Source organism: Dama dama, chromosome 1 (genome assembly GCF_033118175.1).
Source record: "Dama dama isolate Ldn47 chromosome 1, ASM3311817v1, whole genome shotgun sequence".
Taxonomy (NCBI): domain Eukaryota; kingdom Metazoa; phylum Chordata; class Mammalia; order Artiodactyla; family Cervidae; genus Dama; species Dama dama.
In genome coordinates this window covers 48,709,827-48,718,798 of record NC_083681.1, presented here as the reverse complement: position 1 = coordinate 48,718,798, position 8,972 = coordinate 48,709,827, and the positions used below count along the sequence as shown (strand labels likewise).

Here is an 8,972-nt window from a genome sequence, read left to right as displayed (position 1 = left end):
ATTCAGTTCAGTTCAGTAATCATTAAAGAAGATTTTTTAATAGCTGGAGAAAGAATGTAAAGGGACTTATATACTAAACATAGGAGGTGGAGCCTGTGACTCTAAGTATAAGAAAAACTCAGTTATGTTCCACTATGATCTGCAGAGGGTCTCTGCATTTGTTTGTTTCACTCAGACATGGCCTCGGTGATAAGGAGAGTCATGAGTTCTGACTCTTCCTATTGACTATCATTTATTCTATGAACACCATATGATCCCTTATATTTCACATTTTATTAATATATTCATCAAGTAAGATGATACTCCAAACCACTAACTGGATTTGCAGATCACATATGCTCAAGAGATGAGACATTAAATCCATAGGATAAACTAGTTCTATCAAATGTCAAGCCTGGCCTTTGAAACAGAACCTTTTTTACTACTTTATCTCGAATGCTGTTTGATAGAGAGAAGTGTCCAGGAGAAAAGTGTTGAGGAAAGGTGGAACCAGCAGCTAAAGAATGGACAAAGTGATACATATATAAGATGAGATATATGTGGCAAACGTATGATTACAAAAGGAGAAAAAACCAGTTCTTCCAGTTCTGGAACTGGGTCTGGAAGAAGATACATATGCGGGGAATACATGTATCAAATTCCTTAAGGCATGCCTCTTTCTGGGGCAGGTGGGAGACAGTGACAAATATTTGTGTATAGGAGACGGTGATCAAAATGAGGTCAAAGTCACCAATAACAATAGCTTCAAGGAGACCATAGAACTTATAAACATCTCCAGTGGCAAGCCCTACAAGGGCCATATATTCACAGTAAGCATGGGATATTAATTGAGTTCTGTAAAAGGTAAGATGGCACTTTAGGAGCAATATGCATAGGATAAAAAGAAAGGCTGCCCACAACGTCACTCCAACTCCAATGTCAGTGACTAGTTGTTGAGTGAATATGGTAGCATGCCTCAGGGAATAACAGATTACTACACAGTGGTCCAGAGCCATGGCCAGCAGGACTCCCGATTCAATGCCCTGACATGTTTGGATGAGCCACATCTGAAAGAGGCAACCATCAAAATAGATCACTGACAAGTGAAACCAAAAAATTCCAAGCATCTTGGGGACAATGCTGGTGCTAAGTGCAAGGTCCATAGCTCCCAACATGGCCAGGAAGATATACATAGGCTCATGGAGACTGGGTTCAGATTCGATGATGATCAAAAGTAGAGAATTTCACATCAAAGCAATGATGCACATTTCACAGAATGGAATCTCAGTCCAATACTGTAGTTTCCAGGCCAGCAATCCCAATAAAGGTCAGCATAGAGGGCATAAGTACAGTGCCATTTGTATTAGACATGGAAGCTCAGGGGTCCTCTTAGCAAGGGGACAACATTGGCCAAACTGTGATTCTCTCTACTCTTGTATACATATGTTATTCTCAACTATTCACTCAAGTACTAAATGACAGAAATAGGAGAATTAACTTCATCAGCTCATTTATCACTTTTTTTAAAAATTGCAATAGCTGTGAAAATGGCAATACTGAGACCTATAGAAGGTTTAACAAATATTCACTTTAGCACAATTATCTTCCCACATTCAGTGACATCCATAGCCTGAATACTGAGTCTTTGGACTCCATGCCTGTGAATCGTGTCAATGGGATCAGGATGCTCTGTGGCATTCTCCTTCCTCCCCCAATCCATCTTCTCTTTCTTCTTCTAACCTGTTCATTGAGTGAAGAAAGCAAAAAAGAAGAATAAAAACACACAGTGGGACAATACTTTAGACACAGAGGCATCAAAATCCTTGGGCTGCACTTTTCTCTCGTCACAAATTTCTCTAAACTCTTTACTGTCCTTCTACTTTCAGTTCAGTTCAGTCACTCCGTTGTGTCTGCTTTTTGTGACCCCATGAATTGCAGCATGCCAGGCCTCCCTGTCTATCACCAACTCACAGAATTCACCCAAAAGCTCATGTCCATGAGTTGGTGATGACATCCAACCATCCCATCCTCTGTTGTCCCCTTCTCCTCCTGCCCTCAATCTTTCTCAGCATCAGGGCCATTTCAAATGAGTCACCACTTCTCATGAGGTGGCCAAAGTATAGGAGTTTCAGTTTCAACATCAGTCCTTCAAATGAACACCCAGGACTGATCTCCTTTAGGGTGGACTGGTTGGATCTCCTTGCAGTCCAAGGGACTCTTAAGAGTCTTCTCCAACACCGTGGTTCAAAAGCATCAATTCTTTGGCACTCAGCTTTCTTTATAGTCCAACTCTCACATCCATGCATGACTACTGGAAAAACCATAGCCTTGACTAGATGGACCTTTGTTGACAAAGTAATGTCTCTGCTTTTTAATATGCTTCTACTTTAGGCTGGTACATAAAGAACATACCAGTATAGCTTTGATAAAATTAAATGAAGTCTCCTTTCTAAAGTTGTGACTCCACTCACAAAATGATCTATCTCTCTTGACTTTGAAATTCCTGCTCAGGAAAGAATTTTCAAACATGAAATTGCTGTAGGACTCAGACATCCAGGTAGACAATGGCAGATGCCTGAAAATTTGATTCAGGAAACACATCTAACATACAAATTCCTCAGTTAGAAAAGTACCTACAGCTCATCACTCTGTCTCTTTTCCACACACTAAAGAGTAAAGACAGTTTTAAAATATTAGTTAAGAAAATTAAGAGTGTTAGAGGGATCATGGTGGAGGAGAAGAGAGACCCTGGATTTTTCACCAGGAGAGCAATGAGAAGATGCTGGCTTGGTTAGAGCAAAGGTTGAGTTAATGACATTGGAAGCCTAGATCTCCATGTGAAGGCAGAGATCACAGAGACAGAACTTAGACATCAAGGCTACTTCCTGCCAAAGGGCAGTACAAATGTCTATTTTTTTATCTTCTGAAATATGAAAAATATGAAGAAGTACACCTCTTTGAGAAGTGTCTAATGGCACCTGGAGAATAACTGACAAACACACAGGCACATTCAGGAGGAAATATCTTGCACTTCTGGCAGCAGAGAAGAAATCAAAATCTCACTATAATACAAAGCCTTTTGCTGGGAACTCTTGACACTTGCCAGTAACTGAACACCAGCAATAAAATATAAAGTTTAGTTGTAGGGATTGCATGAGTATATATCAATAAATATATATATATATATATATATATTAAATGAGAGCAGAAAGTTTGCAGAAGTGATTTGTTGTCTATATCTAAATTAAGATGATCTATGCATTTTTAAAGTGCCATAGTCCTAATCATTCCAAGACATTTCTCTCTAAATCAAATCATCACCTCCAAATAATATTCTTAGTGCTTTACTGGCCTCAAACAATCCTAATTTCTACTCATAAAATTTAAATCTGGAATCTCTTGTATAAGAGAGTGCCAAATCACCTTTGTCAAACATAATTATTCAGTATAACTTCTTGACAGCTGAATAAACGTGTGCTGATACCTGTCCAGGACTGTCTGTGTAATTACTGTATACCTTTCACAAGAATACCCCTTCTATTGAGCTAATAGGTTCCCTGTAAAGGCTGTCCTTTTTTTTTTTTTTTTTTTTTTATTAAGTTACATATCTTAGGATGTAGCAGCACAAAGATTCAAGTCACTTAAGATTCTGTCTCTTTCAACTTAAATATCTGTAGGTCTATTCAGCCTCTTCACTAGCATGGTGCTCACTACTCTTTACCACTTGATCTTCCAAAGCAGACTCTCAAATGTATTATTACTGTTCTAAAATTGTAGTTCCTAGGACCTCAAAGTCAACTCTATCAAAATAATATCCATACTATTTAATTTTATGACTTGGATTTTTGTCCTGAAATCTTCATCCATTGTCTGTACTTGGGTTTGGACTTCAAGATATATAATCTCATCTCCACTTAACCTGGTACACATTCTTAACTCTCCACTTACTCAGTATCCACAAACAGTATGGGAAAGGGCCAGCAAAGGAGAAGGTCATTTCTTCACTGGTCTTAGCTATGGAAGATTTATGTTTTGTAATATCATTTGCCCTGCTAACCAAAGATCATTAGCCCCTTGTAAATCCAGAGAGTTGTGGTTTTTTTTCCTATTTTTTTTTTTTTTTAATCCTTGGGTCAAAGAAGGAGGTTCAGGGCCAGAAGGGCAGCCAGCATTTCTTGGGACTCTGTTCTTACTCAATACCCAGGGGACCCTGATGTATCTAGTTCAGCAGGAGGTGACAATATTCCCTTCACCCAAAGTGCAATTGCATTTCTCACAGCCCCAGACATTGAGATTCCTCTCATTCTTACATATGTGACAGCAAAAGGTGATATCAGAGGGGAAAGGTTCAGAGAATAGGACTCTGTTCATTGAGCAAATTGGCCTGCTTATCCCATGCTTTTCAAGCAAAATAAATTGGAAAGAAAAAAAAAAAAAACTGTTTCTTATTATTTATTATACTTATTTACTCTTAAGCATCCATGGCCATTCCAAAGATTTCCAGATGCGTGTCAATGATACAAGCAGGAATGTGTTAGGATAAGGTAGGGAGGCAGGGCTTTGTTGTGTAGTAAGTTCCATAAAAAGTAAGACTTGCTGAAATAAAGGGGAATAAAATCAGTGGGGAACTGAAGATATCCTTCCTATCTACAGAGACTGACGTTGAAGGAGATTGTTCTTCTGAGAGATGGAGATCATAGGCTTTTTCCACAGTCAGTCGCTTGATCACAGGAACTTCTATAGTCTTAAACATCTTTAATATATAGTTTAATGTAAGATATATTTATTTATTTATTTTAACTTTCTCATCATGCAAAATTAATTAATGCAAAAAAGGGAAAATATTAATAATTTAAAAACTGAAAGTAGAATATTATTAACCTATTGGCACTCTGCTCTTTGACAGTTTTATTTGGTTATTTTACTAATAATTACATTAGATGCATCATTAATTCATAATTACTTAACAATTTATGAAAAATGTTCAAAATATTATCTCTGAATGAATCCCTTTATTAATATAGCACATGAGTATTGGAAACTCTCTTAATTTAAGTTCAAAAAATTCTACACAGAGGATATTTATGCATAGAATATACTCTTGGGTGTATGTTTACAACCACTGCCTTATCCCAAGCTATATCACAATTTTCAAAACAAAGAAGACTTTAATAAATATTTTTTAAAGAAGTTAAAGTACATTAGGAGAGATTTTAACTCTGAATATAAAGCACTTATATCCCATGTGAAACTATTAATAACTTTATTTTGGGCTGCACCGTGCAACCTGATCTCAGTTTCCCAACCAGGGATGGAACTTGCATCCTCTGCATTGCAAGGCAAATTCTTAATTGCTGGACTGCCAGGGAAGTCCCAAAACTTTCTTGACAAATGCAAATGTCTGTGCCCAAAGCACAGTGAGGAAGACAACTGGAAAGCTGGAGTGTGAAGTAGAAAAAGTTTTATTGCAAGAACAAAGCATGGAGTCTGAGCACCTCATGCCCCAAAGACCTAAATTCCCCATGGATTTCTAGGGAGCCATTTTCAAAGGCAAATTTGGCTGGAGGGCAACAGGATGTGTGGCTTTCTTCTGATTGGTTGGCAGTGAAGTAACTAGATAGAGGTCAGGGAACTTCAGCTCTCAGCCATCTGGATCTGATCGGTCTGGGGTCCATGTGCCTGTGCCCAGTAAGAAATTACCATCCTCCAGCTGGACGGGGTCTTAGTTCTTGTAAAAGATCTAAAGACATGCATCAGGTTGTTATATACATTCACTGTAGAGGAACTACAGCTTTTCCTTATAACTGCACTATTTTTCCCTGACTAGTTGTTCAGACACTAAGTTGTGTCTGACTCTTTGCAACCTCACAGACGGCAGCACTCCAGGCTTCCCTGCCCTTCACTATATCCTGGAGTCTGCTCAAACTCATGTCCTTTAAGCCAGTGATGCCATCCAACCGTCTCATCCTCTGTTGCCCCCTTCTCCTCCTCAACCTTTCCCAGCACCTCAAACTTTCCCAGCACCAGACTCTTTTCCAGTGGGTTGACTCTTTGCATCAGGTGGTCGAAGTATTGAAGCTTCAGCATCAGTCCTTCCAGTGACCATTCAGGGTTGATTTTCTTTAGGATTGACTGGTTTGATATTTTTGCTGTCCAAGGGACTCTCAGAAGTCTTTGCCAGCACCACAGTTTGAAATCATCAATTCCTTGGTGCTCAGCCTTCTTTATGTTCCAACTCTAACATCACATCTGTACATGACTACTGGAAAAGCCATAGCTTTGACTATATGGACCTTGGTTAGCAAAGTGTTATCTCTACTTTTTAATACATTGCCTATGTTTGTTATAACTTTTCTTCCAAGGAGGAAGCATCTTTTAATTTTGTGGCTGCAGTCACCATCTGCAGTGGTTTTGGAGCCCAAGAAAATAAATTATGTTACTTTTTCTACATCTATTTGAAATGAAGTGTTGGGATGGATGCCATAAGCTTAGTTTTTTTTTTTTTTTTTTTTTTTAAACATTGAGTTTTAAGCCAGCTTTTTCACTCTCCTCTTTTACCATCATCAAAAGACTCCTTAGTTCCCCTTTGCTTTCTGCCATTAGAGTGCTATCATTTGCATATCTGAGGTTGATATTTCTCCCCTCAGTCTTGATTCCAGCTTGTGATTCATCCAGCCTGGCATTTCACATAATGTACTGTGCCTAGAAGTTAAATAAAATGGGTGACAGTACACAGCCTTGATGTATTCCTTTCTCAATTTGGAACCAGTTTGTTGCTGCATGTCCGATTAGAACTGTTGCTTCTTGAAATGTATATAGGTTTCTCAGGAGGCAGGTAAGGTGGTTTGGTATTCCCATCTCTTAAAAAATTATTCACAGTTGGTTGTGATCCACACATCAAAGTCTTCAGTGTAGTCACTGAAGAAGTAGATGTTTTTTCCGGAATTCCTTTTCTTTTTCTATGACCCAAAGGATGTTGGCAATTTGATCTTTGGTTCCTCTGCCTTTTCTAAATCCAGCTTGTGTGTCTGGAAGTTCTCAGCTCATGTACTGTTGAAGCCTAGATTGAAGGATTTTGAGCATTACCTTGCTAGGATTTGAAATAAGTGCAACTGGACTAATAGTTTGAACATTCTTTGGCATTGCCTTTTTTTGGGATTGGAATAAAAACTGACCTTTTCCAGTCCTGTGGCCACTGCTGAGCTTTACAACTTTGCTGTCATATTGAGTGCAGCACTTTAACTGCATCATCTTTTAGGCTTTGAAATAGCTCAGCTGGAATTCCATCACCTCCACTAGCTTTGTTCACAGTAATGCTTCCAAAGGACCACTTGACTTAACACTCCAGTATGTCTGGCTCTAGGAGAGTGACCACACCATGGTGGTTTTCTGGGTCATTAAGATCTTTTTTGTATAGTTCTTCTGTGTATTCTTGCACTTCTCCTAATCTCTTCAGCTTCTGTTTGGTCCTTGACATTCCCATCCCTTATTGTATCCATTTTTGTTTGAAATATTCCCTTGGTATCTCCAGTTTTCGTGGAGTGACCTCTAGTTTTTCCCTTTCTGCTGTTTTCCTAGAATGCTTTTCCTTTATTTCTTCATTCTCTTGCCTAATTATTATCCACTTGAATCTGCTTGGAAATCAGGGAATGATGCTTTTTATCAAGTAAAAAGACATAGGGGATTGGGTAAGATTTGTACCTGAGGGTGCTATTCAGATTGAACTTGTTTCCAAGTAATACATCAGGAATATGTTCACATAGCTTTTTTCAAAGGTATTATATTATGAACTGTAATAAAGGAAATTAAGAATAAAAACTAAAAACCTGTCTACAGAGAGAAGTATCAATATAATTGAGTCACATTTCTACACCACCCGCACAGCATTTCCTCCCCTGTTTTCAGAGGTCGTAGATACTGTCTACCTGGCTCAGACAGTAAAGAATATACCTGCAATGCGGGAGACCTGGGTTCGAGCCCTGCATCTGGAAGATACCCTGAAGGAGGAAATGGCCACACACTCCAATATTCTTGCCTGGAGAATTCCATGGACAGAGGAGCCTGGCAGCCTACAGTCCATGGAATTGCAGAGTCAGATATGACTGAGTGACTAATGCTTTCACTTTTCACCTGGTGATTATTATTTCTAATATATTTTCTTGTATTTGTAACCAGTTCACCCTCTCTCACTCTGATTTAAATAATACTTTAAAACAATGAGATACATCTAATCTCTTGATCTTTCCCTATAATAACCATCCATTTTCTCTTTCACAGTTCACATCCCATCCTACCAAAGTTACCTGCCATTTCTCAACTCCTTTTCTCTTCTCTGATGTCATTAGATCTCAGCAGCTATGTGACTAAATTTAAATATCCACTTGTTCATTCCTTCAATCTTGCTAACGATAATGACTAAATAAAAATGCATAAAGAATCCTGACTGAACTTTCTTTAAACGGATGACAGCTAACCTCAAGTGTACTTTTTGATGATGCTTTTTAAATGATGGCTCATGATTCCACAAAGCAGAAACACTTGAAACATTCATCAATTTTTGAATAGATAAACATAAAATGGTATATCCATACAGTGGAGTACAACTCAGTCATAGAAAGGAATGCAATACTGATTTGTGGTACCTGGATGAACCTTAAAAATTGTTTTAAAATGTTATATTAAACAAATGAAGCAGACACATGAGACCACATGTAGGATGGTTCATTTACATAAATACGCAGAAAGACATAACTTGAAGATACAAAGTATATTGCCAGTTCCTAAGACTGGGGTGGAAGAGGGAAACAATTTAGATTGACTGTTAATGAGTATGGGTATCTTAAAGGGAGGAGGAAAATATTCTGGAATTCAATAGCGGTGATGAATGCACAATCATTAAAATTTATTAGAAATCCTGAATTGTACCTATTAAAGTGACACATTTTATGGTATATGAATTACATCTCAGTAAAAGTAACAGATGGAATAAGTAA

The 8,972-nt window shown here is 38.1% G+C and overlaps 1 pseudogene; it reads right to left on the bottom strand.

The window, feature by feature from the left end:
• Positions 1–421: 421 nt before the first annotated feature.
• Positions 422–1,350, bottom strand: LOC133056375 (olfactory receptor 52A4-like; annotated as a pseudogene).
• Positions 1,351–8,972: the final 7,622 nt, after the last annotated feature.